The sequence below is a fragment of the Agelaius phoeniceus genome, chromosome 4 (genome assembly GCF_051311805.1).
Source record: "Agelaius phoeniceus isolate bAgePho1 chromosome 4, bAgePho1.hap1, whole genome shotgun sequence".
In the NCBI taxonomy this organism is placed as follows: Eukaryota; Metazoa; Chordata; class Aves; order Passeriformes; family Icteridae; genus Agelaius; species Agelaius phoeniceus.
The window spans coordinates 20,764,594-20,773,829 of NC_135268.1; positions in this window are offsets into that span (position 1 = coordinate 20,764,594).

The window sequence follows — 9,236 nt, forward strand, 5'->3', positions numbered from 1 at the left end:
CCTCACGGCACGGCAGCGGTGGGGACAGGAACTGTGCTTCCCCCAGTGCCCTTCTCCCGGTCACTGCCGCCCGGAAGCAGTGCTTGTCCTAGAAATTCAAATTACGCTTCAAACCAGAACTGGGGAGTAGCGGCGTTTGACTTTTTTTTTTTTTCTTGTGGGAGAAAAGCACAACACACATGTGCTTATTTCTATATCCGCTCAGATGTAAGCACCACTCAGCAGGGCCTGAGCATCAGGGTAGGAGGGAAGGTCTTTGGAAATTGTCTCTCAGAAATCCTTGACTCTGGCCCAGGGACAAAAGGAAGTCTAGCCAAGTAGAGAAAAGGCGAGGAAGAAGAGCAATCCGTTTCATGTTCAGTTTCTGTTTTCCTCTCTAAGCCGCTCTAACCCGAAATTACAACTTTCCCTGTTGGTCAGTTTGCAAAAGTTAGACTTAGTTAGCATTGATGTTTTAATTTCACTTTAGGACTCTCAAAGTGAATTGATATAACATCCTCCCTCCTCTATCCCCCTCTTTACTGTAAGACTCCAACTTACTTTTCACATGAATCACACACAGCCCTTTTCTTCTTAGCCCTAATTGCAGCTTCACCGGGAAAACCAATTACATGCTTCAAACTGTAATCCAGAGAGGGAATGATGAGAATCTGCAACTCCTTGGAGACTGCAATGGGGGTGAAGAGTTCAAACATGAACCCATAGCACTGAACAGCAGCTATGGCATTAAGACTTTCATAAATGCATGTTAAGAGGTAGCAGGTACATGGTCATTCTATAAAAAGCAAGACCAGAAATCAAGCTTTAGCATCTGTTTATGAGAGCCTAGAAAGTCACACTTTCTGTAAAGCCACTGAAGTACTTGGGGCTATGACAGGCTGGTAACTTTTCTCTGTATTGATAAAGTCTTGAGAGAGCTGAAGGCCAGCATACTTGTTTCCTGTGTGGCAGAAGAATCAAACCCAGACTGAAACTTCCACAATTGCCTTTGTCCCCTCCTGATTTTACATAGGGCCAACAACCTCTGTGCTGGGCAGAGAAAGATTTACCTGAACTTTTCTTAACCCCAATCTAGAAGTAAATTGATTCCTTCCTGTACCTTCCACTCTTCCCACAGAAGATTTCTGGTGCCACAGAAATCAGCCAAGATGCTGTGGTATTTGATTCTAGAGTGCATGTTACTCAGGAAACCTTCACAATTTTCCTGCAAAAAGTTCAGAAAATCTTTAGAAAACAAAAAATCAGAAGCAGTCATGCCTATCATAGAGAAGCAGAAAATTCCCCAAACCCAACAACAAAAGCACACCTCTGTATACCTCATATATATGCTATTTCCTGTTTTCTGGCTAAGATGTTGCACCAAACAATTGTCTCTTCCCTTTTCTACTCTTGAGGAATGTAACACTGCATGGACAGAACAACTGCAGGATGAATATTTATGCCAGTTATCATAGAATACGTCTAGATCCATGAGAGCTCAAATCAGAGCAAATGCATTGTGAAAGACTGGTGAAAAGTCAGTGAGACCCACAAGTTTTGTATAGCTGGCTTTTATCATAATCATGCCCACCTACCTTTGGTCACACGCAGTTGTTTCCAGTAGTTCTCAACTACTTATTATATTTGTGTAAGAGTAGCTCAATGGCTTTTTATCATGCTTGTCTTTTCAGGACAGCCAACAAAATAAATTCACTAGCTGAGATGCACCCCTCCATCATCTTCTCTCTACTTCTACATAACTGCTAAATGTAAAAGTGTTGCAAAGAACAGGCTAATCATGCAATGAATCAAAAAAGGAAAACAATTTTTTCTTCCCTTCCACTTGTTTACGAATAAGGCGTTTAACCTCAGATGTTGAAACAACATTCCCAGAGGGGAAGAACTGAAGCTGAGGTAGCGTTGGAAGTTCAAAGGAACTGCCTCACACCTCTTCTGTGGATGATGCAATATGTTGCTTTAACCTGATTATTATTCATCATTTCCACAGTGACAGCAGAATTCAACACCCATTTCATAAGAGCCCACATAAAAACAGGCTGCTGTGAAATAAATGATTGCTGCCACCTCTAACATCCTTGACCATTACTCTGTTCCCTCCTGGCTAGCCCAAGTAGCCAGCTGCAGGACTGACCTTTCAGGGCAGTCATGGGAAGGTCAGCCCAACTAAACAAGGGGCATACTCTATTGAGTAAGACCTGGCAGCTACAGGTGAGAGCAAGAAGCAAAACAATAATCCAGAAGCCACTGGAAATTGCCAGACCAACACATGAAAGTAGGTTTAGATGAGATATTAGGAAAAACTTTTTACTGTGAGGGTGTTGAGGTGCTGAAACAGATTGCTCAGAGAAGTTGTGGATGCTCTATTCCTGCAAGTGCTTGAGGCCAGGTTGTATGGAGCTCTGAGCAATCTGGTCAGTGAAAGGTGTCACTGCCCATGGCAGGGGTGTTGAAACTATGTGATCCTTGAGGTCTCCTCCAACCCAGGACATTCTATGATCTAGCTGAGAGATTAGTCTGTCATTGAGTAACTTAACTACTTCTCATCCAAAAAGCAGTAGAAGGACACCTTTTCTTAGAGAAAAAAGAAAAAAGGACATGCAATAAAAAGCATGTAATTCACCTCAATCAAGACATCTGTGCAAAGGTTTTGGAATCAAAATGAGGATGACTTTCCCCAGGATGTGGTTTTTGTAAATGAATTAAACATTTTAAATATCTAAAACTTGTATTAATAAGGGGTGGTGGTGGTTTTGCTTTTGTGGGCAAATGCATGGCTACCTTGCACTTCTGCATGAAAACCAGAAAATGAAAGGGACTAGAAGTGATCTCGTTTCCCCTTCATTGTGTTGTCCAAATGAAAAAAACACCAAATTCCATTAGGCAGCACATGGAGGACAGAAAATTAAACCCAGTCTTTTTGAGAGCTCTGTTACTGAAAGATGGAGCAGGGATTTATTGTGTGACTCTCTTCCAGTATAAACCCTACAGAAACAGCAGGTTGAATTTTTTTGTGTTTTCACATCACCTTTGCCCTTCAAGGCAGGGGAAGGTGTAGAAGAAGGAGAAATCTGATTCAACATTATAATTCTAAAGTAAGGAAACAAATCAAATTGTTGTTCTTGAAACACGGTTTGCAATTTTATCAAGCCTGAATGACATTGCTCTGCTGCTCAGTATTATCTTGTTATTTATGACATCCCACTTTATAGAAAAATTTCTTTAGAAAAGGCAGTATTTGTTGGAGGCACTCAATACAAGTGACTTCTCTGAATGTGAAATACTCTGAATCATGAGTCATCACAAACAGTACTGCACAAGGAATCAGTGGTGATAAGTAGGAAAAGAGGATTTATAAATAAATTACTTTTTATTGCAGGTCAACAATAAAAATTTACCATACCTACATTTTGAAATAATATTTGGTGAGGGGGAGAGTGATTAGAGCTATTCAAAAAAGCTATCAGTGGTCCCAAGTTAGTGATGAAAGGATGTATCACCTCATAACATGGATGATGAAAAATGGGATTTTGTGGGCTCAGGTCCTTTTTATCCTCCCTTTATGTATGCAAGACTGAGTAAATGCTGGCTAAGTGAAGGGCTGAGCATACTGAACACATGATTTAGCTTGAAAGGAATGGGAGGCTTCATACACCAACATACAGAAAAGAGATAGGTATGTGACATCATATTTTCTACCAAAACCTTTCAGGGGCCGCCCATTGTTATGTTACGAAATGAAGCTTGTTAATAATTTCAGCCAAGCTGCCACCACTGCCAGCTCAATATCAGACCTGCAGATCTGCAGGGCCTTCCCTGGCCACATTTTAGCCTGGATTTCTTCCCTTGGCCACTTGGGACAGAACATTTGTAGATATTTGATGACTCTTGAAGTCAAGAACAGAGAATAAAGCAGCTTATAGAATCGTTTTAAATGTCTAAATCAATAGTCAGCCATTACCTGACTAATCATTAGCTCACTAATCTCTACTTAGTGACATACAGGTATTTTTAGAGAGAGGTTTGCCTTTCACTGTTGCTGCAATGATTTAAAATTTGACATGGATTTGCAAGGAGTTCAAATTGTTTATGGCTAACTAAATCACAGAGGTGTTTTAATTTCAGCAAAAATAAGAAAGAAGTTTTTTTCCAGATCCTAGTATCCTTCAATAATATAAAATTATTTAAGAATTAATATATCTTGCGAGTTTGCAGGTTCTAAATTATAGCAACAAAAGAAGGTCCCTGAGCGGGCAAGGATCATGGAGATTCATTCCTGCGGGGGAAGAAGCGTGTTCATACATGGCCTAAACTCGGGCTTGCATCCCCATCTTGTGGCAGAAGGGTGCAAGGAGCAAAAGGAAAATCTCACCGTGGCCGAGGGTAACCCGCGGTTTCACAGCCAGCCAGGCAGCAAGGAATGCATAGGGAATGTCCTCGGCTCCGTCATTGCTGCCACACCATTTCTAATCTCACACCTCATCAATACCCTTACCTCATCAATCAAAGACTCAACGAAAATCCTGTCCTGATACAAAAAACCAAAACGACACAAAACAAGACAAAACAGAACAAAACAAATGTACAAAAACCACCCAAAAAAAGGAAAAACCCAACCCAAACCAACCGCAACCCACTAACAAACCCCAAAGAACCCCCACTCCAAACCAATACTGCCCCACACACCAAAATACTTGTTTCTAAAATCTCAGCCCAACTGTACTCAGAAGACTTTCACTTGGTGTAGAAAGTGTTTCTATCTCAGCACTTTACCAGCCAGAAATGTGCTTGCCATACTTCAGGCAAGCATCCTCTATTCAGTCCTGTTTTAGCAGGGGAAACCTGGACTTAATTCCACTAATTTCATGGACTGCTGGTAAGTTTTAGGTTTGTTGATTTTCTGTTTGTTTGGTTTTTTTACTTGGTAAAAACCAAGTGAAAAAACAAACAAACAGAAAATCCAGCAACAACAAAAAACCAACAAGACATGGGAAGATCAGAGTGCCAGAAATTGTAGCAAACCTACAGCAGAATAATTAGACTTCACTAGAAACCCTGTGAGAATAATGACGAGCTTTACAAGCAGATAAGAAATGTTTATTCCCTCTTTCTCTCCCCATCTCAGCCTCTACCTCAGGTTGTGAGTCAACCTTAGCAATTAAACTGTTAAAGAACAATAGATGTAAAAGAAGAGAGAACACCATTTCTGCCCTATCCCACAGTGAGCTGCACTATCCTAAAAATTATGCATGGTGAAACCTACACATATTTTTGAAACCAGGCAGATCCAGGCAGCAGCTGGCAGGACTGCAGCATGCTCAAAGCTATGTAGGATCTCCATGGGAAAAGATGAGGGTGGCAGCCTGTGCTGCTGTTCAGACACACATCTGGGAATATTAATGGGATGTCTACACTATTCAAAAACCCTCAAAATTTTCAGTCTCTGTTTCCTGGCCTAGAAAACCAACATCATCCAGCCTCTGTGTCTGGCTCCACCTCTGTGCCTAGTGCAGTCCAGGGACCCTGGTTTAGTTGGATTGAGATCCTACTGGAATCTGGCTGTGTATGGGGCAATGTTGTGTGAGCTCAGCTAACAGACAGTAATGAGGCAGCCTTAGCCAGAAGTGAAGATTTAGGCTTAAGTCAACTGTAAAGAGGATCTGGGCTCTGTGAAAATGTTGCAACACAGCCCCCTGTGTTTGGGATGCTGCTGTTTGTAGAGTTCCAGTCACTCCAGGCAACTGTCAGAAAGCAGGGAAGAATTTCCAGCATTCCCCAGGGAAATAAATGAGGTAAGAGTAATAAAAATGGGAGGACAATAAATGGGGGATTTTTTGCTGTCATATTTTGGTAAAGGAAATCTCTTCAATATTACACATCAGAAAAGCTTCATCTTTCAGTAACCAACTACACATGACAGCCCAGTTTTACTTTTTTTTTTCCTGAAATATATTTTTTTATGAGCCTAATCTTGCTGCCTGTTTCAGGAAGAGCTGGCAGCTGTGTCCCCACTGCTGCCTGCCTAGGCCATGGCTGGCAGCAAAAGCAACACAAGGCAGTTGGGGGCAGCTGCTCAGAGCAGTCAAGATACTAAGGTACTTTGCTCTTCAGTAACTCTCTGCACTACAGATGTAATAGCATTTTTTGCAATGAGGGAAATATATCCACAAAACCTAGACCTTTGCCATGATTGTTGCAAGCTAACTTGGTGGCCTCAAAGATGAAGTACCAGCTGTCACATTACAGTCAGAGTCATTCACCTCCTTTAAAGTGTAACTGGGAGGCAGAAGTACCTTGAGCATGTCTCCCAACTCAAAATGTTGTGAAGTCCTCCCCATGGTGGACCATGGCTAAAAGCATTGATTCTTTTGTCAGAAAACTTTGTTTTTATTGGCTTTGAACATTGCAAAAAGTGCAATAGGAGTAAAAGTTGCCTCTGAAGAGCCAAGACAGAGAGGTAACTGAAGTCATGGCACTTATTGCAGGGCAAAATGAAGCATGATCAATAGGAGAGAAATGCGTAGGCTGGGACTAAATAAAACTTCTCTACATTTGGCATTTTGTTGCCTTGACAATACAAGTCTGTGTAAATAACAAAAAAAAAAAAAAAAAATCTGAGTACCAGACTGGATGGAGCCACATCTGATGCTGGGAAAGGATCCTGCCCGTTAATTTGTATGAGCAGAGAAAACTACATGACAGGATTTGGGCATTGGAGACAAACCACTCAAGAGGGAATTTGCACTTAGGTTCTGTGGTGGAAACATAAAATACTTGCAAATCTGACCCTGCTTTAGGAATTTCTGCTCCATGAAGAGTTTGTCATTCCCCACAAGGAGGGCAAAAGTCATCCTGCACGGTGAAGCTCTGAGACCGTATCGTGTATTGCCCTACAAGTTGGTTTTAATTATACTTTTAATTGATCAGGCCTTTATCAAGAGTGTAAAATAATCACTTTGACAGTGAATGGCATTTTACAAGTGTATTTACTGCATTCCAGTTGAAGCCAGCTCAAATGGCCTTCAGAGAGCAACCTGTAAAAAACCATTAATTATGTGTTCTGGTTGGAAACTGTGCATCCTGGAGCCAAGAAAAATTCAGTCACTACACATTTTTTGAACCTTATTTTTTCCAGGTTTTACAGGACTACTTCACTGCCTGGAAGGCTTGTGCCAAGGAGAGATCTAGAGCTCACCAGAGTCTCAGCAGGAAAAAAAAAGCTTTCATCAGAAAAACGTTTTTTTTTTTTCAGTAACATGCTAGCACACACCATTTTGGCTGAAAATCTATTCTTTCAAATCTGAAATCGCCCCACCACAACTCATGGACATTCCAGCCAGATGATCCCTGCTCTTACCCGTTTCTTTATCTCAAACTCCAGGATCTGTTTTGGCTGCAACATGATAGTGAACCCTTATGAAAATCCTAGGACCTTGCAAGTTAACTTGGTGATGTGGTGTGTTTCCAGCTGAATCAAAGAAATATCAGTTGTGCTATTTAAGCTCACTGTGGTCGGTTGTGCTTCATGGAAGGTTAATCTGAATGAAGGCAAGTGCAGAAAAGAACCAGTAGGATCAAACAGAGAGGAGAAAACTAAGTTGGATATTGGAAAATGAAGACTGGAAACAAATATGGTTTACTGCTACTGTATAATAAACTTCAGAGAGAGGAGAGAGTTGTTTTTTATGGAACAACATTAGCCAAAAGTGAAACTGGCCTATGTGGCTTGTGAATTACTTTAGGATGGAAATAAAAAATTATTTAAAACCTAGCCATGTTCTGGAGTAGCCTTTTGTATGGAGGAATAAAGGCCAGAAAACTAATTAGGCTAAAGATGGATTAGATGATGGGAATGTTGCTGCAGTAGGAAGCAGTTCTGGAGACCCAGTAGATTTTTTTCCCATCTATGGTTCAAGGGGAGGCCTGATAGGGAAGACACATGATATGGCAAATTTGGGTCACACTGTTTTACAGGAACTGCATTTCCAAATTTTTTTTTTTTTTTTTTTAGTTTGGGACTTTCCCTTTTCCAGCAAAAGAAGACTTACTCATGGGAAGCAGACACACTCCACAAACATGCTCATCTGGTCAAGAAGATGTTTCCCACTGAGAAATCATTCATCTGGAAATTTTCAAGTAGCCCCTGCACTAACATCTGCTTGGATTTAAACCCCTTGGGCAATGGCCTCCTCTCCTTGTTTCTTCAGTGTCAAACGCCCTTGGCAAGAGAGATAAAGGATGTCTGGGCAAGGGAAGCAGAGAGTCCATCCAGCTCCTGCCACCTCCCCTTTCCATGGGCTGTCTGGGAGAGGGGAGGGCAGGGAGTGACCCTGATGCATTCAGCAGCTGGGTTGGAGCAGGGAATGCTGCAAAGATGTGAACCAGACAATGAACCTGACCATTGAAAACTCAAACATGACTTTGCAATGCACAAGCTCTTAATGAAATAAAGCTGAATGAAAGGGTAAAATAATAAACAGCAATGAATTATTGCTTTTGGTAAACCAGCCAAGGGTAGTGTTGGGTGAAATAAGAAGGCATCTCAGGAACCCAGGCCATACTAAAATCATGTAATTATTTGAAAAAAAATTCTATTCCAAGAGAAGAAAAAGTAGAACTTAAAAGCTTGGCTTTTTTCAATGATTCCATTACAAAATTGTTCTATTTAAGAAGATTTCAAGTGTTGTCCACTGCAGCTGAACCCTTCTGTCCTACCTGCCTGTTCTCTCATCCTGTGAGGCACAGAACTCTGCATATCTTATGTATGTGGAATAAAAATTATTTTTCCTGGAGAAGATGAATCCTTTGTCAGGTCTTCCACATTTTTGCCACCTACAAGTCTTTAGGGAAATGCTGTTCAACAAGCTTGGGTTAATTCAGAGAATTCAGCAGAGAATTCAGCTCAGCTCTTTCACAAAGCTTTTTAAGAGCTTGATTATCAGCAAGATGGGCAGGGAGTGCTCTGCCACATGAATTTCATGATCTCAAACTGCCCAGAGTTCAGGAGTTCTGAGTACTGTGCACAATTTTGGTTTGTACCCCAGCTCCTTTGCAATGTCAGCTAGCAAAAAAAAAAAAAAAAAAAAAAAAAAAATCATGCACAGACACACAGAGTGTTCTTCCTGCTGCAGACAGAAAGGATTCTCCATGCCTGGGAGTTTCTGTGGAGAAACAGTGGAGACAGCAGCTCCTCCAGTGTGTCCTTGCTTGTCACAGCCTGGCCAAACAAAAAAGAACAT